Source organism: Mustela putorius, unplaced genomic scaffold (assembly GCF_011764305.1).
Source record: "Mustela putorius furo isolate JIRA1106 unplaced genomic scaffold, ASM1176430v1.1 tig00000854_pilon_pilon_pilon, whole genome shotgun sequence".
Taxonomy (NCBI): domain Eukaryota; kingdom Metazoa; phylum Chordata; class Mammalia; order Carnivora; family Mustelidae; genus Mustela; species Mustela putorius.
Window position 1 is genome coordinate 411,578 of NW_025421496.1, and position 26,185 is coordinate 437,762.

General features: G+C 39.2%; 1 pseudogene; it reads right to left on the minus strand.

Annotated features, from left to right (window-relative positions):
- Nucleotides 1-1,611: 1,611 nt before the first annotated feature.
- LOC123393435 lies at nt 1,612-2,857 on the minus strand (annotated as a pseudogene).
- Between the last annotated feature and the right edge of the window lie 23,328 nt (nt 2,858-26,185).

Here is a 26,185-nt window from a genome sequence, read left to right on the forward strand (position 1 = left end):
ATGTGTGTGTCTATTTGTATCAATACATCAATAAAAATGTTATTTGGCACCATTTCCTTGGCAAATCCTACAAATGATAAATATAATTTCTATAATCACAACATAATTAAAACCACTGAATGGTGTTTAGCTCTACTGTAATCAAATGATCCACTAATTCATTTATCACAAAATGCATTGGGTATCTTCTAAGTTATAGCTTCTCAAAGCTTAGTCAGCTACTAAAGGTTTCAAATGCTTGAATATATAATTTGGAAGGTGTTAAGGTCATACCAGAATTTTAGCTACTTTTATACCTCATGCTCCATCATGTAGGCTTTCTGTCATGGTGACTCTTCAGATAGCTGGCAAAAGTGTGGGAAAGTTAAAGAAGTGAGCGGAAGGAATACAAAAGATATACTCAGCAAACCAACCAACAAGTCATATTAATGAGGTATGAAAAGATGGGAACTGGACATGCTGCCTAATTTAGATTACTGCAGGCTGAGGTTCCTGAGAGGTTCCCCCCGCCGCTTCTTGCCATGGGCCCTATAATGTACAGTCTTGCTTGATTCTTCTTTAACTTGTTAATAAACTTGGTTGAGCAAACTCATCTGTTTATCCTCTGACAAGCTTCCTTGGCTGTGTCTGAGTTAGGAATGCATGAGCCTAGGAGCCTCTAATCTTGCTTTGGGGGTAGTATTGTGAAGGGGAAGATCAATGCCATAAGAGTAAATGAAATACCCAAAAGACTTGGCCAGCAGATTGATAATCACTTTTAACTGGTAATTATTTTGAAAGAAGTAGGTTTTATATTTGAGGGCGCCTCTAAAACAGGGCAACATAAGTAAGTGAACACGTATACAGGATTATGAAGGTGCTGGTTTGTGTAAATGCAAGGCTAGGGGAAGAGGGCACAGTTGGATTTTCATGGTACTGAAATAAAAATCACATATTTAAACAAAATCAATGATTTTAATTTAATTTATTTTATAGGGAGAAAACAGGGTTGGGGAGAGGGGCAGAGGGTAAGGGAGAGGAAGAATCTCAAGCAGACTCCCGCTGAGTGGCAAGACATCCCAAATCAAGAGTTTGATGCTAAACTGACTGGCTACCCAGGTATCCCCAAAATCAACGCTTTTAGAGATGTATAGCTGGACTAAGGTATTTTTTAACAGCTTATTGAATTATAATTAGCATAAAATAAACTATAAATATTTAGAGGATATACTATAAGTTTTGGCCTGTTTGCTTCTGTGAAGCCATCACCACAATTATGATAGGGAACTCTGCAAAGTTTCCTCATGCCCCTTCTGTGTGATCCCACTCCTTCTTGTCCCACTCACCCCCATTCCCAGGTAATCACTGATCTGCTTTCTTCCACTCTAGATGAGTTTGCATTTTCTAGATTTTGTATCAATTGAAACTTACATGTAATTTTTTGGTCTTGCTTCTAATTATTTAATTATTATTTTGAGACTCATCTATGTTGTAGTTCAACAGTTCATTCATTCTTTTTTTTTTCTTTGAGCTTTTATATTTGAGTTTATTCTTCATTTAACTTTTAAAACACTACTATAGTTGAATATCAAAACAAAAACAATAGCAAGTAGTGAGCTATGATTATAGTCCTTCACTCATTCGCTACTGCACATAAAATGCCAGCAGTGTTATTCACTGGCCCCATTAAGAGGTCTGACACTGAACACCACCCCTGGGATGATGTTCATCATCCTCATATGCTTCCCCATTGTAATGGCGCCATCTTTCCTGATTTGGATCAAAGTCCACCAGTTCTACCTGGTCCATTTCATCAGTCTCTTCTACTTCCTTTCTCTCAGGTAGGAGTTTTTCCAGCAAAGAGAGTTTATCAGGAGACAGAAAGCCATTCTCAGGAAAATTTACCTTAAATTCGATGATGAGGTGACCCTTCTCATATGGCCTATGATAAATTGGCATGCCTTCATTTAGCACACACTTGATATCTCCATGCTTGACAATTTGACCTGGATGAGAAGTGATGACAATGGTTCGGTTGTCAAGAGTAGATATTGGCTTTTGAAAACCGCACAGTGCTTCATGTCCATACACATGAAAAGGTCTTCTTGCCGAGTAAAAACAGCATGGTCCTTCTGATCTAAAACAATGATAATATCTCCTGGTTCCAGTCCTGGTTCTTGGTCTCCCTCACCTGGTTCTTCTTCTCTCAAACTATCTTCCTTCCATTGCAGCTTTTACATCTATCTTTAGGACTGATCTGTACCCCATGGCCCTGGCACTCCATGCACACAGACTGAATTTGCTGAACCATTCCAGGTCCTATCTGATGAATTCTTATTTGCATTCCAGTACCTCGGCAATTGGGACAACACTCAACTGCTCCTTTCTTACCACCTCGGCCTTCACATTTATCGCAAATCACATTCTTTTGCAGAGCTAGTTTTCTTGTTGCACCATTATATAAATCTTCTAAGGTTACTGAGAGCTGATGCACAACATTTTTACCTCTTCTTTCTCTCTGCATTCTTCCTCCTCCTCCAAAAAACATATCAAAGATGTCCATGGGGGAGCCAAAACCACCACCAGCTCCACCTTCTTTAATTGCCTGTTCACCTCCTTTGTCATATAATTCCCTTTTCTTTGCATCAGAGAGTACTTCATAAGCTTGAGAAATCTGTTTAAACTTCTCTCCTTCATTTGGATTCTTATCAGGGTGGTACTTCAAAGCCAGTTTCCTGTAGGCCTTTTTCAGTTCTTCTTGGGTGGCATTGGGTTTGACCCCAAAAACATCATAATAAGTGGTTTCTTTCACCATTTTCTACAGCCGGTGAGAGGGCCGAGGCCGATGTGGGGGAGCGGGAAGGAGCGCGTTGCTGGGTGCAGCTCGGGTAGCCGCCGCTCCTCCGTGTCTCACCAAGCGTTCTGGAAAGTTCCCAGTTCATTCTTTCTTATTGATGATTTGTGTTCCACTGAATGGATACACCAGTTTATTTTTCCATTCAACTATTAATAGACAATTGTGTTTATATTGGTTTTCCATTGCTGTGTAACAAACAGCCCCCAAACTTAGAAACTTAAGAGAGTAAAACATTTATCATCTCAGTTCTTGTGGGTCAGGAATATGAGTATGGCTTGGGGAGGAGTCAAGATGGCGGAGAAGTAGCAGGCTGAGACTACTTCAGGTAGCAGAGATCAGCTAGATAGCTTATCTAAAGATTGCAAACACCTACAAATCCAATGGGAGATCGAAGAAAAGAAGAACAGCAATTCTAGAAACAAAAAATCAACCACTCTCTGAAAGGTAGGACTGGCAGAGAAGTGAATCCAAAGCAACAGGAAGATAGACCGCAGGGGGAGGGGCTGGCATGGCACCCTGCAAGTGCTGGCGGAGCAAGGGAGCACAAAATCAGGATTTTTAAAAGTCTGTTCCACTGAGGGACATCGCTCCAGAGGCTAAATCGGGGTGAAGCCCACACGGGGTTAGCATGGCCTCAGGTCCCACAGGGTCACAGAAGGATCGGGGGTGTCTGAGTGTCGCAGAGCTTACAGGTATTAGAACGGGGAAGCCAGCTACAGAGACAGAGCCGAGGAGTGAGCTCTCAGCTCGGGGTTACCTTGAACCGGTCTCAGGCTTGGTGAGCTCAGAGCACGGCCGGAGGCCAGGGAGATGGGAGTAATTGGGCACTGTTCTCTGAGGGCACACTTAGGAGTGGGGCTCCGAGTTCTCGGCTCCTCTGGGCCCGAGACTGGGAGGCCAACACTTTCATTCCCGTCCTATGGAACCCTACGGAGAGCGGAGAGCATTCAGGGAGCAAAAGCTCCCAAAAGCGAACCCGAGCGGATTACTCAGCCCGGCCACTGGTAAGGGCGGTGCAATTCTGCCTGGGGCAAAGACACTCGCGAATGACTACAACGGGCCCCTCCCCCAGAAGATCAACAAGAAATCCAGCCAGGAACAAGTTCACCTACCAATGAGTGCAATTTCAATACCAAGGAGAGCAGCAGATTCCAGGGGAGGAGAAAGCAAAGCACGGAACTCATGACTTTCTCCCCATGATTCTTTAGTCTTGCAGTTAATTTAATTTTTCTTCTTTTTCAATTTTTTTTCTCTTCTTCTACTAATTTTTTTTTAACTTTTACCATTTTCTTTTTTAACGGCTTTTTAAACTAGTTTATCTAATATATATATATATATATATTTTCTTTTTTATATTTTTTCTTTATTTGTTTTCTTTTTTTAATTGTTTCTTTTCTTTTCTTCTCTTTTTTTTAAATTTCTGAACCTCTTTTTACCCCCTTTCTCCCCCCTCACGATTTTGGATCTCTTCTTATTTGGATAAAGTATATTTTCCTGGGGTTGTTGCCACCCTTTTAGTATTTTACTTGCTCCTTTATATACTCTTATCTGGACAAAATGACAAGGCTGAAAAATTCACCACAAAAAAAAAAAAAAAAAAAAAAAAAAGAACAAGAGGCAGTACAGAAGGCTAGGGACCTAATCAATACAGACATTGGTAATATGTCAGATCTAGAGTTCAGAATGACAATTCTCAAGGTTCTAGCCGGGCTCGAAAAAGGCATGGAATATATTAGGGAAACCCTCTTGGGAGATATAAAAGCCCTTTCTGGAGAAATAAAAGAACTAAAATCTAACTCAGTTGATTGCACCTATTAATGAGGTGCAATAAAAAATGAAGGCTCTCATTGCTAGGATAAATGAGGCAGAAGAAAGAAATAGTAATATAGAAGACAAAATGACAGAGAATAAAGAAGCTTAGCAAAATAGGGACAAACAGCTACTGGGCCACGAGGGGAGAATTTGAGAGATAAGTGACACCATAAGACGAAACAACCTTAGAATAATTGGGATTCCAGAAGAAGAAGAAAGAGAGAGGGGAGCAGAAGGTATATTGGAAAGAATTATTGGAGAGCATTTCCCCAATATGGCAAAGGGAACAGACATCAAAATCCAGGAGGTGCAGAGAACCACCTTCAAAATCAATAAGAATAGGCCCACACCCCATCACCTAATAGTAAAACTTACAAGTCTTAGTGACAAAGAGAAAATCCCGAAAGCAGCCCGAGAAAAGAATTCTGTAACATACAATGGTAAAAATATTAGATTGGCAGCAGACTTATCCACAGAGACCTGGCAGGCCAGAAAGAGCTGGCATGATATATTCAGAGCACTAAATGAGAGAAACATGCAGCCAAGAATACTATATCCAGCTAGGCTATCATTGAAAATAGAAGGAGAGATTAAAAGCTTCCAGGACAAACAAAAACTGAAAGAATTTGCAAACACCAAACCAGCTCTACAGGAAATATTGAAAGGGGTCCTCTAAGCAAAGAGAGAGCCTACAAGTGGTAGATCGGAAAGGAACAGAGACAATATACAGTAACAGTCACCTTACAGGCAATACAATGGCACTAAATTCATATCTCTCAATAGTTACCCTGAATATTAATGGGCTAAATGTCCCAATCAAAAGACACAGGGTATCAGAATGGATAAAAAAACAAAACCCATCTATATGTTACCTACAAGAAACACATTTTAAGCCTGAAGACACCTCCAGATTTAAAGTGAGGGGGTGGAAAAGAATTTACCATGCTAATGGACATCAAAAGAAAGCAGGAGTGGCAATCCTTATATCAGATCAATTAGATTTTAAGCCAAAGACTATAATGAGAGATGAGGAAGGACACTATATCCTACTCAAAGGATCTTTCCACAAGAAGATCTAAAAATTTTAAATATCTATGCCCTGAACGTGGGAAGAGCCAACTATATAAACCAATTAATAACAAAATCAAACACATCAACAATAATACAATAATACAAGGGGACTTTAACATTCCTCTCATGAAATGGACAGATCATCCAAGCAAAAGATCAAAAAGGAAATAAAGGCCTTAAATGACACACTGGACCAGATGGACATCACAGATATATTCAGAACATTTCATCCCAAAGCAACAGAATACACATTCTTCTCTAGTGAACATGGAACATTATCCAGAATAGATCACATCCTAGGTCCTTAATCAGGCCTCAACCGGTATCAAAGGATTGGGATCATTCTCTGCATATTTTCAGACCACAATGCTCTGAAGCTAGAAATCAATCACAAGAGGAAATTTGGAAAGAACTCAAATACATGGAGACTAAACCACATCCTTCTAAAGAATGAATGGGTCGACCAGGAAATTAAAGAAGAATAGAAAAAATTCATGGAAACAAATGATAATGAAAATACAATGGTTCAAAATCTGTGGGACACAATGAAGGCAGTCCTGAGAGGAAAATATAGAGCAGTTCAAGCTTTTCTCAAGAAACAAGAAAGGTCTCAGGTACACAACCTAACCCTACACCTAAAGGGGCTGGAGAAAGAACAAGAAAGAATTCCTAAACCCAGTAGGAGAAGAGAAAGCATAAAGATCAGAGCAGAAATCAATGAAATAGAAAAAAAAAGACAATAGAACAAATCAACGAAACTAGGAGCTGGTTCTTTGAAATAATTAATAAGTTTGATAAACTCCTCACCAGACTTATCAAAAAGAAAAGAGAAAGGACCCAAATAAATAAAATCATGAATGAAAGAGGAGAGATCACAACTAACACCAAAGAAATACAGACAATTATAAGAACATACTATGAACACCTCTACGCCAACAAATTTGACAATCTGAAAGAAATGGATGCATTCCTAGAGACATATAAACTACCAAAATGAACCAGGAAGAAATAGAAAGCCTGAACAGACCCATAACCACTAAGGAGATTGAAATAGTTATTAAAAATCTACAAACAAACAAAAGCCCAGGGCCAGACGGATTCCGGGGGGAATTCTACCAAACATTTAAAGAAGAACTAATTCCTATTCTCCTGAAACTGTTCCAAAAAATAGAAATGGAAGGACAACTTCCAAACTCATTTTATGAGGCCAGCATCACCTTGATCCCAAAACCAGACAAGGATCCCATCATAAAAGAGAACTATAGACCAATATCCTTGATGAACACAGGTGCAAAAATTCTCACCAAAATACTAGCCAATAGGATTCAACAGTACATTAAAAGGATTATTCACCACGACCAAGTGGAATTTATTCCAGGGCTGCAAGGTTGGTTCAACATCCACAAATCAATTAATGTGATATAACACATCAATAAAAGAAAGAACAAGAACCATATGATACTCTCAATAGATGCTGAAAAAGCATTTGACAAAGTACAGCATCCCTTCCTGATCAAAACTTTTCAAAGTGCAGGGATAGAGGGCCCATACCTCAATATCATCAAAGCCATCTATGAAAAACCCACCGCAAATATCATTCTCAATGGAGAAAAACTGAAAGCTTTTCTGCTACGGTCAGGTACAAGGCAGGGATGTCCATTATCACCACTGCTATTCAACATAGTACTAGAAGTCCTAGCCTCAGCAATCAGACAACAAAAGGAAATTAATGGCATCCAAATCAGCAAGAAGAAGTCAAACTATCACTCTTCACAGATGATATGATACTATATGTGGAAAACCCAAAAGACTCCACTCCAAAACTGCTAGAACTTATACAGGAATTCAGTAAAGTGTCAGGATATAAAATCAATGCACAGAAATCAGTCGCATTTCTCTACACCAACAACAAGACAAAAGAAAGAGAAATTAAAGAGTCAATCCCATTTACAATTGCACCCAAAACTATAAGATACCTGGGAATAAGGAATAAACTTAAGCAAAGAAGCTAAGAATCTATACTCAGAAAACTATAAAGTACTCGTGAGAGAAATTGAGGAAGACACAAAGAAATGGAAAAATGTTCCATGCTCCTGGATTGGAAGAATAAATATTGTGACAATGTCTATGCTACTTAAAGCAATCTACACATTTAATGGAATTCCTATCAAAGTACCCTCCATTTTCTTCAAAGAAATGGAACAAATAATCCTAAAATTTATATGGAACCAGAAAAGACCTCGAATAGCCAAAGGAATATTGAAAAAGAAAGCCAAAGTTGGTGGCATCACAATTCTGGACTTCAAGCTCTATTACAAAGCTGTCATCAAGACAGCATGGTACTGGCACAAAAACAGACATGTAGATCAATGGAACAGAATAGAGAGCCCAGAAATAGACCCTCAACTCTATGGTCAACTAATCTTCGACAAAGCAGGAAAGAATGTCCAATGGAAAAAGGACAGCCTCTTCAATAAATGGTGTTGGGAAATTTGGACAGCCACATGCAGAAAAATGAAATTGGGCCATTTCCTTACACCACACACGAAAATAGACTCAAAATGGATGAAGGACCACAATGTGAGAAAGGAATCCATCAAAACCCTTGCGGAGAACACAGGCAGCAACCTCTTCGACCTCAGCTGCAGCAACATTGTCCTAGGAACATCGCCAAAAGCAAGGGAAGCAAGGGCAAAAATGAACTATTGGGATTTCATCGAGATCAAAAGCTCTTGCACAGCAAAGGAAACAGAAAAGACAACTGACAGAATGGGAGAAGATATTTGCAAACGACATATCAGATAAAGGGCTAGTGTCCAATATTTATAAAGAACTTAGCAAACTCAACACCCAAAGAACAAATAATCCATTCAAGAAATGAGCAGAAGACATGAACAGATATTTCTGCAAATAAGACATCCAGATGGCCAACAGACACATGAAAAAGTGCTCCATATCACTCGGCATCAGGGAAATACAAATCAAAACCACAATGAGATATCACCTCACACCAGTCAGAATGACTAAAATCAACAAGTCAGGAAATGACAGATGCTGGCGAGCATGCGGAGAAAGGGGAACCCTCCTACACTGTTGGTAGGAATGCAAGCTGGTGCAGCCACTCTGGAAAACAGCATGGAGGTTCCTTAAAATGTTGAAAATAGGACTACCCTATGACCCAGCAATTGCACTACTGGGTATTTACCCTAAAGATACAAACGTAGTGATCCGAAGGGGCACGTGCACCCGAATGTTTATAACAGCAATGTCCACAATAGCCAAACTATGGAAACAACCTAGATGTCCATCAACAGATGAATGGATCAAGAAGATGTGGTATATATACACAATGGAATACTATGCAGCCATCCAAAGAAATGAAATCTTGCCATTTGCGATGACATGGATGGAACTAGAGGGTATCATGCTTAGCGAAATAAGTCAATTGGAGAAAGACAACTATCATATGATCTCCCTGATATGAGGAAGTGGTGATGCAACATGAGGGGTTAAAGGGGTAGAAGAAGAATCAATGAAACAAGATGGGATTGGGAGGGAGACAAACCATAAGTGATTCTTAATCTCACAAAACAAACTGAGGGTTGCTGGGGGGAGGGGGGTTGGGAGAAGGAGGGTGGGGTTATGGACATTGGGGAGGGTATGTGCTATGGTGAGTGCTGTGAAGTGTGTAAACCTGGCAATTCACAGACCTGTACCCCTGGGGATAAAAATATATTATATGTTTATAAAAAATTTTTAAAAATTAAAAATTTTAAAAAAACAAAAAATAAAGAAAAAAATTTTTAAAAATGAGTATGGCTTGGCTAGGTATCTCTGGCTTAGGGTCTCCCAATAGGATACAACCAAGGTGTCAGCCAGGGCTAGAGTAATCTCAAGAATCTACCCAAGGGGGCACCTGGGGGGCTCAGTGGGTTAAGTGGCTGCCTTCGGGTCACGGTCCTAGAATCGAGCCCCATATTGGGCTCCCTACTCAACGAGGAATCTGCTTCTCCTTCTGCTCATCTCCAAGCTCATGCTCACTCTCTCTGTCTCAAAAACAGATAAATAAAATCTTAAAAAAAAAAAAAAAAGACTCAATTGACAGAAGATCTATTTCCAGTCACATGCACATGGCAGACCATGCAGGCAGGCCTCATTTTCCCTGGAGAGATAGGCCAAGCTAGGCTGTGGTGGCTGCCAAATTCTAAAAACTCAGTGGCTCAACATAATAAAGTTCATTTTTGGCTCCCACCACAGTCAGATGCAGGTCTGACAGCATTTATGTACCTACTATAGCTATACTATCTGGAACACATGGCCTCCCTAATCACAGTGGGAGAGAAGAAAGGGCTGCATGGTCATGCATGATGTTTTCTCAGGGCCAAGCCTACAAGTGCCTCACACTGCCTCCCCCGACATCCCATTGTCAGAACCCAGTCCCATTACCCCAATGTCACTGTGAGGGGAACTAGGCAAATACGTATTGTTGAATACTACACAGCACAAGCCCTTACTCCAGTATAAGCTTCTGAACCTCATTATGGCCACAACTTCGCCTTCCTTTTTCATGGTTGAATCTGCAGTTCATATTCAGTTCCAGGCACACAACAGGTACTCAACATATATTTGTGTTATACTTTCATTTATATCATTTCAAAACTTGTATGAGGTAATTCTTATTATTCTCATTGCACATGAATAACCTAAGAAGTTACATAACGGACCTAAACTCACACATTAGTTAGTCACTGAAGTAAGCCCTGATTTTTTACTTGAGTTCCATATGATACTACTGGTTTTTCTTAAATGCTTTGGGGCTCTTGATCAGCCCTGTATTACGTGGGTTCTAACGTGATTTTACCTAGCCAGGGGGCACTGACGGCAACAAAACCTATTCTCTGTACCACAAACTCTGCTCATTTGCTGGGAATGCCCCAAGCCTTCCATTTAGCCTTTGTGGCAGAAGACACATTGAGCCTGGAATCTGCCCCCACTTTCCATGGTCTTTTGTTCTCCTAGTTGCTGAGATGCTGAGGTAACACCCAGCTTCAGTCCTAGCTCTGCTGCCTCTGTGCCACCCCAGTTAGAACTGTGTGCTCCCACATGAAATTTCTTGAAGATACACCCTCCAGCTCCTGGGCAAGCAGCCTCCCTAGAGGCTAAGCCACTGGGCTTTCCAAAGTCACAAACTTTCTTCTCCTAGAAGATTAAACTACTCCATCATTCTTTGGGCTGTCACCAGTTTTCATTCCCTTTGTTTCCATATCAGTGCCCCTTTCCATGAAGAGGTGAGTGTCAGGCCTCATTCATTATTCCCGCAAAGGCACCCAGTATGAAAAACCTCCTTTAAGTTCCACTCCTTCAGATAATGATCCCAAAAGTCACACCTTCCTCCATCCCACTTTTAACACACACACACACACACACACACACACACACACATCCCTTCATTCGTCCTTGGAGCTAAGTCATATGTTTCACTTTTAAGCTCATGATACAGTAATATTTTTATGCTGATCCCACCTGTATCAAGATGGACAGATTTCTGAAGACCTGGAATGGCACTGCCGTCAACCATCCTCAGACTCTCCTGTGCTCTCCCCCCCCCTCTTTTTCTCCTTTTCTCACTACCTTCACCCACCGTGACTTCTTTCTTCTGGTCCAGTAATATTTTATTGCCAGGCTCCATTAATTATGGTCATGCTTACTTAGCATTTATAAAACTTTATATTTGATATCACTTGGCAGTTATCATTCTCTTAATTCTCAAAAACTGGGTCAGTGAATTTTCCATGTTATCATGTAACGTGCAAAGAGGAATGGTGGTTTAATCTAGGTTCACCCAGAAGGTCAGGCACATCTATAAGATGGGAAATTCTGACAGCCTACCTTTTGCTTACTGGAGGCTGATCGAATATATTGCAGAAATTGCCTCCCTCTCTTCACTGGGCTATTTGTAATCACTCAACAAGATGGTATCATTGTACTAGCAGCAATAGCACACAGGAACACAGCACTGAGATAATTACAAGCAAATGGAAACCTGAAGGATGGGTGGTAAATGCAGTAAGATTTCATCACCAGGAGCCAACTTCCTCAGAATCCTCTGAGAAAAGGGTTAATGTGAACGCCTTCCCAGTCAAGGACAAGTTAGGATGGCAGCCAAAGAAATCAATATCTACCTGTAGTCCCTCACCGCCCAAGTGAGCACTACTTTATCAAAAGCTGGATGTGTGGTTCATGTTTCATTACCTGGGTCAGGAAGAGTATAAATTTGGAGGCCATATATTACAATTTTCTCCTGTCTTGAACTGTTAACAGCATACCTCTGGCTTGAGTTGCAGCCTTGAAAATCTACAAGCTCTTTTCTACTTCGTTGGAGCATTGGAAGTGTGCTGATCCCAGAGCTGGAGCAAATGCAATTATGGAAATAGCCATGCTTTGTTATACCACTCTGCAGAGACCCTCCTAAGTTTATATTGAAGGAAGAATTTTGCATACACTACCCTGCTCACCATAATTCAATCTGTGTTCTGAGACTCTTCCTTAGAGTTGATGAATTGCCCTATAATTGAAATCGCCTTGGGTTTTCACTTTGTTCACTATAAATTGTATAATTCAGGCATTTTAAATTTGCTGACAGATTCACCATTAAACAAAATGGCCCACTCTTTAAAGCTAAGGCTGCATTCTAGGACCAGAAGTTCTAAAGCATTTGTGTGTTTAGGATGTCAGCCAATTTGAGAAGTAACCATTTTTGACTTACTAATAAGTTTATCCTAATGTAGTGCCTTCTATCTTTTCCCAAAAGCTATATGCTACAGGCTGAATAGTTTCTCCCCCAAGTTCATATGTTGAAGCCCTAATCATACCCCTCCCAACCCCATGTCTCAGAATGTGACTGTGTTTGGAGATAGGGCCTCTGAAGAGGTGATTAAGTTAAAATAAGGCTGTTATTAAGGACCCTGATCCAATCTGACTGGTGGTCTTATAAGAAGAGGAAATTTGGATACACAAGGAGACACCAAGAATATTCACGCATAAAGAAAAAATCTGGTGAGGATATAACAAGAAAACAGCCATCTACTAGCCAAATAGAGAGGCCTCAGAAGAAGGCCTCTGAACATCTTGGATTTTTAGCCTCCAAAAATTGAGAAAATAAGTTTTTCTTACTTAAGCCACCTGGACTGCATTTTTATTATGGTAGCCTTAGCAAACTAACATACTCCCCAAAGACCAAAGTCAGATTAAAACTCAGCTAGGTTAAACATCCAAAATTTGGGGTGCCTGGATGGCTCAGTCAGTTAAGCATCTACCTTCAGCTCAGGTCATGATCTCAGGGTCCTGGGATGGAGCTCCATGTCAGACTTGCTGCTCAGTGGGGAGCCTGCTTATCCCTCTCCCTCTGCCCCTCCTCCTGCTTGTGTGCTTTCTCTCTCCTTCCCTCTCCCACCCTCTTTATCTCAAATAAATACATAACATCTTTAAAATGTATCTAAAATTTTGTTACAGAAATGATCTGTGCATATAGATGTGGTTTAAGCTAGACTTTGCCTGCTGAGTGGGATGCAATCCCATCCACTACACATCAAGTATTCATTTAAAATGGACTTTTCACATCAGGAATTAGTTATTCCATGAGTTGATATTATTATGTATACTTTTTATTCACTCGTTCAGCAAACTTTTAAGCCAGAACTTACTGTGAACCTTGCATGATGCTAGGCACTAAAAAGGATTCAAATATACAATAGAATGTATGACACATTTAAATGATTGTAATGAAAGGAAATGTAAAAGGTCTCTGAGAGTAAGAGAAAACAAGTGAAGTAGAAGTTAGGAATGGTGACAAAGAATTTCTGGCAAGGTCACTTTGGGATGTGATATTTGCAATAGCAGAAGTAAGTTGGAAAGATAATACACATTAGTAGACCAAACAGCAAAAAGATCGTTTTGGTAGGAATGTAAGATTCACAGACTAAGATAATACTGGAAGGGTGTTTCACTGGGAATAGATTACAGGTCTTGAGTTCTAGATTTAGCTGTGTAAATTAACTCACTAGATTATACACATACTCTTAACAAATTGGGTGCTAATAAGATTTATGATCATGGAACAGTAAGATAGCTAAGAGTTCTGTCTTCAAAGTAGATAGACCTGTTTCTATTATTAGACCCTCTAACCATAACCGCACTTTAAAGCTATGGTTAGTATTAGTTAATCTCTGTAGGTCTCAATTTCCTCTTTTGTAGGAAATGTAGATAATAATAGTAGCCTACCTTGTGGAGTAATTGTTAGAAATTTATATATTTAGCTTTTACTTCATTGTTGGCCAGGAGTAAGTGCTCAATTCAATTTTTATGATGATGAGAAGGGTGATTTAAATGCGTCTTTCAGGAAGACTAATCTTGAAGTGACATTATTAAGGAATAAGAGGGCTCTTTGCTTAGAAAAATCTCTAACTCATTTTAGATATTTTTCTCCTAATTTTTGTTTTTCTTAAGATTAAATTTTTCCTTTGAAAATAAAAAAAAGAGAGATAGGAAACCTAATGACTTTGTTCACCAAATACACTAGAATAGTGTAAAAATGAAAAACACTGTCTATACAGTGCTAAACATTCAAATGAAAACTTTTTGTTTTTGGTGGCAGGAGGTCAGGAATAGGTTGTGTATAAAATCTCAGCACCAAACAAGGAGATATTTAAGATATAGGCAATCTAAACCCCATTTTCAAAATTTTGTTTTTTATTTTCTTTAAGTTTTTAAAAATTAAATTAAATTAGTTTTAATTCGGGATGTTCAGTTTCTTGGGTGCACAGCCAAGAGCGAAGAGACTGTGTCATAGGCAGAAAGAAGATTAACATTTATGTAATTTTTAAAAAGCCATTGTTCCCAGAGTCAAACAAAATTCGAGGTTGGGGTCCATGTCACCCTTCAATGGAACATTAGACCACTTCTTGAGCTTGACTCCATTATTCTCTCTCTCTCTTTTTTGCCTCTTTATTTGGCAGATTCTGGTGATGGGGTCATGCATTTCCCCCATCACAAGTCCAGTGGCCAAGTGGAGCCTGAGAGGTCACTGTGCCCAAGCTTTCAGTGCCTTCTCTCCTGGGAGAAATTCTGGAATGAGCACATCCTCTCATGACTGAAGCTGTTACTTATTAAAGCAGAGATGAATTGATGGATTCAGCAGCAGTGGACCAAAGTTGAGCTCTGCCCCAGGATGCTGAAGACCCTGTCAGATGTATGCAGCCAGGAGACAGCTGTAAGGCAACCCTTGACCTGAGAGCACTGCCATGGTAATTAGTGTTGCAAATGAGTCAAGCTCACCGTGGCATATGCTCAAATCTAAAATAGCTCCCTCCTCCATCACTATCCTTGTGTTATGATGATTATGACTGCTGTCAGAGTGTGCTAAATGCTTTCTTAAAGGGTTAACAAAGCAATAACAAAGGAGCTAGCAACTGTCTCCCCAACCCCCCACTTCCCCACCTCAGATGATTTCCCAAACCCATTTAAAATAGAGATGGATTCAAGTGAGTCTTCTATACCGCAGCCTGATCTTTGGCTGTATAAGATTACTTTTCAACAATATAAGATGCATAAGTGCCTTTTCATCGTATGAAGAAAGCATGCCCACTGGCAAATGAATCATATTATAAAAATTGATTGTATCCCAAAAGGGAAAAATGTTATTGAAGATCCAATGGCCTGGGATGATACACCATTGATCATTGTAAGAAATACTTCCAGAAACTGTTTTTAATCTTTCCGCCAGAGCATTAGCAATTATTCTTTAGCCCATGGTGAGTAATGACTTGAGTTTCCCAGCTTCTCAATCGATAAAACATTTACCCTACCGCTACAAATGTGCTCTTCGCTTAGACAAGCAGAATTTTTCTTCCAATTACTCTTTTTTTAGTGTGACCTCATAAAATATTTTAAAACATATTTCAAGGCGTTCTTCTTTTTTTTTTTATTTTAAGAGGAAAGGAACAATACTCTGCCATGTGCTTATTTTTTTTCCTTTCTTTTCTTTCTTTTGAGAAATAAGTCGTGAAGATTTCACAATTATTTGGATAGCTAAGACTGCTTTTTTATCATCTCTTTCAAACTTAAGACATGGCTTGAGTCCAGCCAACTGCTACATTTTGGGGTTGGCCAATAATAAAACACTCCCCCGCCCACTTGGATGGAACAAAGGTGATTGTCTGAAACCCTTTGAAAACCAACAACAGCAAAATGGCCCTCCCAAGGAGGCTGAGCTCCTCCTTCACTTTCTCTGCATGGCTCATAAAACCATAGCACTGGCTAATGGAGAGCAGCCATAAAACACACTGTTATCAGGATAACAAATAGCTGAGCAGAAAATTAGAGATAAAGACAAATGTCCAGAAATGCCCTTTGATGATTGAAAAGTTAAGGTTCCAGCAAGGTTTTCTTTCCAAAGAATTCAATGCCATATTTCCATTTGAAATTACAACCTCAACTCAAGCAAAAGTACCCCCTACTATTTCTTATCACAGTTGCTTTCTGTCTAGAACAAAGTCTACTTGGGCATATTCTATTAAACTAAGGCTCTCACACAAAGGAATTTGCAATTCCTAAAAGAAGACTGATTCTTGCTGCATTTTTGCATGAAGGCTAGGTTTGTAATCACAGACATTTTTTTTCATTAGGTCTGGAACATCAAGTCCAGCACCAACAAGGTACATTCTTAGTTTTTCCTCTGACTAAAGGTGGCTTTAAGTACTGTGTGCCTGAGTTGAGTAAACAAGGTAGAAAACAGTAGATTTTCATTTGTTTTCATAGGGTTAAGATGCTTCTTGTAAGTGGGTGAGAATTCAGAGCCTCACTGGCTTAATGAGCCCAGTTGAGAAAGACCCCTAGATGCCTTTGACTCTGAAGTGGGAAAGGAACTACTGGAATATACACCTTTTTGATATTAACCTGTGGAATATGAGGCTTTTAAGCTGCTACTGCTCTCATCAGATTTTGCTCAGAATGAAGAAGTTCTATTTTATAAATCAGGCGCTGCTGGATGGAGTAAAAACAATTATAAAATGTGCATTCCCTAATCACCTTCATCAGATCTGGCAAATTGATCAAATCAAGCTAATGATGACAACTTCGGGGTTAAAGAGTCAGGAATAATTGTTCTGAAAAATGCCCAGAATAAATGTATATTTCATAAGCAGTTGATCAAACCTGGTATCACTGGGTTTGAATATTTTATAGTGACTCTTGGTTTATTTTATTCATTGATTTAATATGCAAACATAATATCTACAAGGTGCTAGGTATTTTACTATCCCTACCCACTTGGAACTCATTGCCTAGTAGGAAAGAGAACTTATAAAACATGCTCTTGATGACATATAACATGATAATCCTATAACTGATGCACTAGAAAATAGAACAGACAATACTGTCTGGAGAGACCCCATGGAGAATATGGTGTATACTTGGTGTTGAAGGACAAGTAGGATTTTGCTCAATGTATAGAAATGGAGCCAATAGCTAAGGGTCAATAAATACAGAAGCACACTCTTTTTGGGAGATGAAAGAGCTGCCTGTTATTAGTCCATTGTCCTCCCTTAGTAGCATGCTGAATGTAGCCGAGACTGCTGAGTGTCAAGCAAGGCCATTGGCCTGGGCCTTATATTCAAAATGTCAAATTTGACTTAACAGCTAAATAATGTTACATTTGACAATAGGATTAAAGCATTTTCATAACACTGATAGATTTTTTTTTTTTTTTTTTTTTTTTTGTACGTGGAGCCACAGAAATAGAAGTGATCTTATGCTTTCTTTGATCCATGTTTTCAGGAGATGTTTTCCAAACTGCGTGGTTTTATCTATCCCCTAACTGACGGAACATTCCCCTTCCCCACCCAAAGGTGCTTCTTCACTCTTCATTGTTTGTACCTAAAGAAAGTGTTAAAGAAAAGGCCAGGGCAAGAAGAAAGTGCATTGACAGCTAATGGGGATTTTTTTTTTTTTTTTTTAAACTTGGAAAGTGCTCTTCAATTCTAACCCTTTAACACAAAGGATAGTGGTGAAGATCAAATGGGGTGGTGCCCTTGAAGCATTATGCATCCCATAAAGCACCATATAGACATAAGGGATTATTGTATTGTAACAAATATTTTGAAGAAAATGAATGCCCAGTTTGGTGGTGATGTTCCCCCAAAGGTTCGCTTGCTATTGTATAGACACAATCTTCATTTGTTACACCAAGTCAGCACCCTGTGCTGTGACTTTCCTTGCATCCCCCTAGGAATGCCATATTTTAAAACTACCATTATACCATGTCATGTAGCTGCAGACCCCTGGCCGTCTCCCTTTCTCTACCTGGAAGGTTAATCAAACGTAAGCATTTCCTCATTCTGTAGCAGGCATCCTGGGGCCATAAGATTTGGGATTAGTGACTAACCCTGCTGTTCATTCTGACAGCACACACTCCAGACTGCATTCTCCTTTTAATAAGCAGAGCTGGTAGGAGAAAAGGCAAGAGTCATTAACTAAAAGTTAGCACCCTCTGCGTCTAAGAAGCTCCTCTGAAAGGAAACCTTTTGTCCCCAGGAACCATGTAACAGCATCTCTAAGGATTTCATGATAATTTGTCTTGACCTTTAGCAAAATGAAAGCTTACACAATGGTTGGGTCATATATATTTTCTTGGTCGCTTACCTGTTATTATATTTCCTGCACTGTTGAAGAGAATAAGCTTAGGAGCATGAGAATGGCTTATGCAATAAGCTTTTTTTTTTTTTTTTTTTTTTTTTTTAATGGAGTACCATAACATACTCAGAATGTGAAGGATTAAGCATAACACTCTAGCAGGCAGTTGTCAATGATTCATATTTGAAACCTTCCTCATTGGGCTCCACGTACAATGGAAAAATATTCCTGGGAGAGCTCCCTTCCCTTCTGTTTATTGCATTCCTTGCCTTCTTGACCGAGTGCCATGGGCTAACATGCTCCCTCCCTCTTGCAGTCTTGGGTTCTTGTGGAAATGACACTATGTATGGGCACAAGGTTGAATGACTGAAGTTTATTTTTAAGCTTCTTGCTACTCAAGCGTCTTACTCACTCCATAGCTATTAAAATTTGTTTTCCTACACTTTTTTTGGGATTGATTTGAATTCATCAGTGATTGATTTTATCACGAAACATTATGTGGGCAAACTATTTCACGTACAGTGTGAGCTAAAGCAAATATTTCCAAAGAATTCAGTTTCATCATGATCACTAGCTGGAGACAAATTCTGGGCTGCTGTGTATGCTTGTGAGTTTTGTGCACTGAGTAACTTCAGGGCATCCTCTGGCGTTGTGCAGTGTACTACCTACACAGATGTACCCGCACAGATGTATCCTTGGGTAGTGAGCCTGTACCCTTTTTTGGTGGGAAAAGAGGCACATAAAAGAGAAATCCTTTGTCTATTGTCTCTATGTGCTTCATGGTATTTCTGTCTTATGAGCTTCATCAAACATGTTTTCACCATAATGCAAAGACAACCATGATAACATTACATAGAGAAATGATTGGAAAAGTGTCATTTTGAAGAATGTGTTTTGAGGTAGTATGGTAGGCAGAGTTTCCATAGATGTCCATACCCTAATCTTTGGAACCTCTGAATGTTACCTTGCATGGAAATGTGATTAAATTAGGGACTTAGAGACAGGGAGATTTAGTTGGATTATCTGAGTCCATGTAGGCCTAATGTGATCACATGGGTCCTTAAAAGAGAGAGCTTCTCCCAGATGTGATGACAGCAGAGAAGTGAGAGACCCAAATTGCTGGCTTTAAGATGGAGGAAAGGGCCTTGAGCCAAGGCTGGTGTCCTCCAAGAGCTGTAAGAGGCAGCGAAATGGATTCTCCCCTAGAACCACGAGAAGGAATGCAGCTCTGCTACTATCTTGATTCTAGCCCAGTGAGGACCCTTGTCAGACTTCTAACCTACAGAGCTGTAAGACAATAAATATGTGTTTTGGGGCAATTGGTAATAGCAGCAACAGGAGGGTAATACAGGTAGCTACCCTCCATCTCTCCTGCCCTCTCACACCTCTCCCAGCCCTCCCTAAGCTTCTGCCAATGATTAACATAGCTTAGATGTCTGGAACAAGAAAGAGAGTGGTTTAGAGCAGGGGTCAGTGAACTGCAGGGGCCAGAGAGTAAATTCAGTCATTGTAGCAGAAAAACAGCTTTAGACGTCATGTAAATGAATGTGTGTGGCTGTGGTCCAATAAAACCGTATTCACAAACACATGAGCTTCACCCACAGACAGTAAAGAGTCTTGCTACTCCAGATCTGATCCCCACACCAGCAGGATCCCCAAGGAACCTGTTAGAAATGCAGACTCTCAGGCCTCAATCCAGACCTATTGAATTTTGAAAAAATCCCCAGATGATTTCACACGCACATTCAAACTTCAGTAGCATTGATTCAGAGATTTATCCTTCTAGGGATGAAGCAAAATTCTCAGACCGATATTATTATCAACGCCCTGTTTTCAGCTGTAGAACACCACAAGAGTGAAGAAAGCAGATGTGAGACTTTAAAGAAATCATACATTTATTAAGAACCTACTATGTGCAGGGTGCTTTCAAATATGTTTCATCCTCAAAAAAAAAAAAACTTTTCATTTTATTTCCTCCAGTTTTTACAGAGGAGCAAATTGAAACTTGCCCAGGGTCTCTGATGAGTGAAAGAGCAGAGAACTAAAACTCAATTGCTTGGACTAAAAAACTCAAGTTCTTTTACACCATACTATATCAAAGTGTCTGTTTCCAGACTCTATTGAATACCTCCAGCAAAAGTAATTTGGGGCTTTAAAAATTCCTAAAACATGTGAGGTCTGGCCAAAAATGACATCACTGGAACTTTGGATAGGTATGGTACACTCCATCCTGTATTTATAAAAATTTTCAAGACAGTAACATTTTTTTTTTTTTTTTTAGTCTCTCTCAACTGAAAGACTCCTGAATGACATTCTATTGGACAGACTCGACCATTTAATTGGCACCAGCAAAGTGGGAACTCTTGTGGCCTATGATTTTGAGGTTAACGATAATAGTTGTTATTTTTGATTTATAAAACATTCCCGTAGCTGAACTTCTGGGCACAGTTACCAAATGGATATGCAGTTAATTAATTCCCAGCCACTTCAGTCCCAGCTCTGTACCCCTCCAGCCAGCCTCTTCACATTCATCAAAGGACTGTCTGATGGAACAGATGGCCTCAGCACACAGCCCTGTAGGACAGCTTTGGGGGAAAAGAACGGGGGAGGGATTTCCGAACTATGCACTTCCCATGGAAACACTAGAAAAAATATGATCCTCAGATCTAAATTCTAAAAACCTAGAGACTATTACTTCTCCTAAACTGCAGGCCACAATAAGCAAAGATGGTCAAAGATGGTATCAAATGTGCCCAGGATATAGAAACTTCTATGGAAATTGGAGTCTCACATAAATGAAAGACTTTTGCACTTTTACCGTCCTGTAGAGGACTGTCTCCTTTCTGGCTTCTGTTATAAGTTGGAAAATTCTAACTGGCCTGGAGTGGAACAAATGACACTGTTTGTAATAGCAAGTTAAAGAAGACTCACTCTTGCACGGGGGGGGGGGGGGGGGGGGAAATTCTGTCTACTCACTGTCATTCCTATCTCCTGTGGTCACCTAACCTCCAGTAACTGGAAGACGTTAACAACTGGACACACCTTAAGCTCCTTGCTCTGGAATCTCTCCTTTCTAGATTTACTGGGTGTCTCCCACCTGGCCAAAGCAAACTCAAGCTTCTTTATTTGGCAGATTGCTACTTGCTGTTAAAGAGCAAGCTCACTGAGGACCAGGATGTTGGAAGTCAAATTCTGGTCTCTAGATGGCAGTCTAGCCCTGCTAAATTTGGACTACTCTCCAACCTTGGGTGAATTGCTGAAACCACAGCTAAAAATAAAAACTGACTAAGGAAAATCTATGGAGAGGGCATAGCAAGATTCAGATATTAATATTTGGTTGATGCAAATAAATGGTTGAATTTGAGCATCAGGTGGAAAAAAATATGTGTCTTATGAACACGCTAAAAATAATGTTTGGCCATTCTAATTTGTGCAAAATTCAAAAGTGATGTATATGAATAGCTCCACCATGGAATGAGTGTCTTAAATATAGAAAAATGTCTGAAATAATGGTCTATACCAGAAAGGCACAAACCTGGCCATCACCAAATTACTAAGACCTCTTTACATATTGCTTATTTATGTAGAAATCATTTAGTAAATAAAATCTCAATGGGACAGTTAGTTTGATAAGGAACATTCCACAATATTTTGAAAAAATGTCAACGAGAAGGAATGGTCATTGACATTAGTTATGAATAAAACTTTTGATGGATTCATCTTTCAAATAGTTGAACTAACCTGGTGTAGATGGAGATGATGAGTTCAGTGTTGAGTTTGGGCTCCGGTTTAGCTGAGCATTATAGAATTCTCATCTGGAAGAGAACTTAGGGGTCATTTTTGTCTCACCTTCTTACTGTACAGACAACAGACCCAAGACTTAGACATTATACAAGGCCCAAGGACTTAGTGATTGAGTTGGCTTCTAAATGACTCCAAGTGTAATTTGGACTTGGGACAAAATATGGTCTTGTGTGCAGATTACTTCCAGTCCTGTGTAACTGTTAGGTGTCCAAAGCAGCTCTCTACTGAGTGCAAATGGTAATAATGTGTCCAAAAGTGATTTTTAAAATTTATTCTATTCATTTAAAATATCCTTTTGAGAGTTTAAAAATATTGATGCTAGTAAGTCCTCTGACAGGAATCCATGTAGTGCCTTGGAAAAGTCAGTGGAACCAGAGGACTGGAATACATCAGGTAAGTTTACTGTGGAATGCTGGATTGGCTCTCCTTGTCTCAATAGTCTCACCTGTAAAATGGTCATAATAAGGTAATTCTCACCAACTTTTTAAGATTGTTGTGAGTCTCAAATCCTATGAGATATGAGGGGAGTGAACATACTTTGTAGAGATCTGCAGAAAGCTACTGACACCTAAAATAAGGCATTTTGAACCACAAAGTAAAGCATGGTTAAAAAAAAATGTGTGTGTGTGTGTATACAAAATATGAAATTTGGTTAAGTGAAAGAAGTCAGACACGAAAGGTCACATATTGTATTATTCCATTCATTTGAACTATCCAGGATAGATAAATCAATCAAGACAGGAAACAGATTGGTATTTGCCAGGGGCTAAGGGAAAGAGATAGGGAGTGACTGTTTAATGGCTGTGGGATTTCCTTTTGAGGTGATGAGAATGCTTGGGAGCTAAATAAAGATTGTGGTTGCTCAACACTGAATATACTAAATGGCTCTGAAATACTCACTTTAAAATGATTAATTTGATTTTAAATGAATTAAAAATTAAAAGATTTTGGTGTTAGAGTAGGTGGTAAAAGAGGGGATTGTGTCAGGACTGTTTGTCCAGATGATTTTGTAAATGAAATCTCAGACTAATAGGCTCCTTTATAAAAGCATGTTGCAAAGTTTACTTTTAATTGTTTTTAGTGTTTTAGTATCTCCATGAAACAGTCCAGCAAATTCTGTGCATGCCATGCCATTGGGTAGTTTCCAAAGATAACACGTTCATGAACCCCACAGATGCTTAGACATATGTCCTTTGGCCTGTAGGGTCCTTTAATCCTACTAACCAGTTGCTATGAGAATTGTTAAGAGATTTGGGGAGGAAAGCATAGTCTTAGCTCTCTTCAGCCTACACTTGACAATTTACCACTGCTAGAAATTACACTTTTGCTTGAAATGGTTTCAGATGCTGGTATTTTTTTTTTTTTTTCCATAGTTGGCAAATCCTGACTTTTGTGTATTTAACTTTTCTCAGTAGAACTTTTTCTCTAAGCTTCAAAGAGAATTGCTGTTTCATGGTATCAATTTCCTCACTGTAGGACATTGCCTTCTGATCTTTCTAAGGGCCCTGCTTCTATTCCAAATCTATGGGGTATTTTCCAAGGTTGTCAATATCAAGAAGATTTTTTGCCTTCATTTACAGTACAAATATTAAGTGATTAGTCGATGTTTCTATTTGTACATGAATAATAGGGTGTTACCTATATGATTCAAGGTGCAAAGTTTCAAAGAATGACTTATTTGATATTTTCCATGAATCATCTGTTAAAATAGGAAAAAAAATTAGCTAAAGGAAAAGAAAAAATAAAAGCTAGCTTATATTGGCTGTCATAGGATTACAGGATTCTAGTGCTCCAATGGACTTTCCTTATATCCTTTCAAACAATCATGTGATATTTGAACATAACTCACCAAGTCTCTATCAGCTTATTGTTATCAGATATTATCTATCAGCTTGATAGGAACTATTTGAATCTCAGAAAATTCTTCCCTAAATTGAGCCAAAGTTTATCACTTTGCAACTTTTATTACCTAGGGCTAGGTGTATCACTTGGAAACATTCTGGATAAGTTAAATTCATCTTCCACATGATGGATTTTAAAACACAAGAAGCAGCTAAATGTTTTTGATGTTATTTTAGGCTAAACATATAATTCTTTCAACTGATTCTTAGATGCAAAGCTTGAAATTTCACTTTTTTAACCTTTTTAAAAAAGATTTTATTCATTTATTTGACAGAGAGAGCATGATCACAAGTAGGCAGAGAGGCAGGCAGAGAGAGTGGGGAAGCAGGCTCCCCACTGAGCAGAGAGCCTGATGTGGAACTCCATCTCAGGACCCTGAGATCATGAGCTGAGCTGAAGGCAGAGGCTTAACCCACTGAGCCACCCAGGCACCCCTGAAATTTCATATATTTTATATATATATATATATATATATATATATATAAATTTCATATAACAATATCTTGTTATTATCCTCTGCAAAGACTTAAGTTTATTTCTATTCCTATGACAATTTGGTACCAGAAGCAAAAAGAATATCTCATGTGAATCTAAAGCATACAGAGAGACTGTAGTCACGACCATCTTTCTAGACCACAGGTTTTTATGAATATGTCAAGTTAATATTAAATGTTTAATATGATTATATCTAAATATCTGTATCCATTATGGGGGAAATTGTTAATTACAAAATGCAACTAGCAAGGCTGAGGTTTTAGAGATTTAGAGACATTTTAACATCTTTTAATTGATCAAAAATGAAAAAGATTTTTTATAATTTAGCCATTTCAGCACAGGATCTGTTACACAGAAAAGGACAGTTATACATATGCATTCAACTTAGTATGTTTCATTTTGTAAAATGATTGGTTCTCATGATGTACCCGTCATTACAATATTTTGGGGGGGGGGATGATAGCTAGATAATTGAAATCATTGGTCTTGAAAAATGTACAAAGCAACCAAACCTAAATGCATAGTGTTCTCTTAATGAACATTTTAGGGACAAATTGGAGTGCTATTTTTTTAGTTCTGCATGAAGATGACTGCAATTTAGGACATACAGAGCTTCAGCCTAAAGTGGTTCCCAAACTGTGTACATATCTTTATAGTAAAATCCGAGGACATGGTAATCATACCATTTAGTCTCTACTTGGACGAAATATCACCTGGCAAGAAGTGGAGGTCAGGGAACAACTTGCAGACAATGATAACCCTGGATTTTTTAAGATAGACTGACTACCCTACTCGGGGCTGTGGGAGGTCAGTGGCTTTAAAGGTGTCTGAAGACTGGAGCAGACTGAGTTTTCTTGTCTCTAGAAGCCTGCCCTGTTTTGACATCTGGAAACTTCAGGCCGATTTGACTCTTCACAGCTGGGTCTTCCAAATGACCTTCCATCTGGTGGGTATTGATCTGCCAGGCTCCAGTTGCCCTCTACCTGATGGAATGGTCTGCTTCCTTTTTGCAGTCCCTCTGAGAATGGTTTCTCCCCCAGACAAAGGCTTGGAGGTAATATTATCTGGGAAAACTTCACAGAGGCTTTTGAACCAAGGTTTTCACCTATCACTAATTTAATTTGTTTTTTAATCTGGTCCCCTACTCACTTCCAAAAGCTATCTGAGACTTCTACTGTCTGCAAAAATCTTACTTTACACAAGGAGAAAAAAGTGCTAAAATTTTGCAAACTCAAATACCCACGATTCACTTTTCACCGCATCTTCCTCTGAAAACATGCATTTAAATCCTTCTTAGAAAATGTTAGGATTTTCTGACGTGAGGGATCAGGTTTGCTCACTGTGATGCCCCGCCCTCAGGAAGCCCAGAGGATCCAAACCAGTTCAAATGAGGTTCAAGCTTTACAAATAAATAATTAAAGCTCCACCCACTATCTGCTTTTTCCCCTTCTTTCCTTTCCCCACTCTTTTTCCTTTACTTCACCGCCTTTCACCAACGACAGATCATGATTTGAGAAAAGAAATAACTGCAGCCTTGATCTGACCTACTAAAGAAATGACAGCTGATCTTGAAATCAT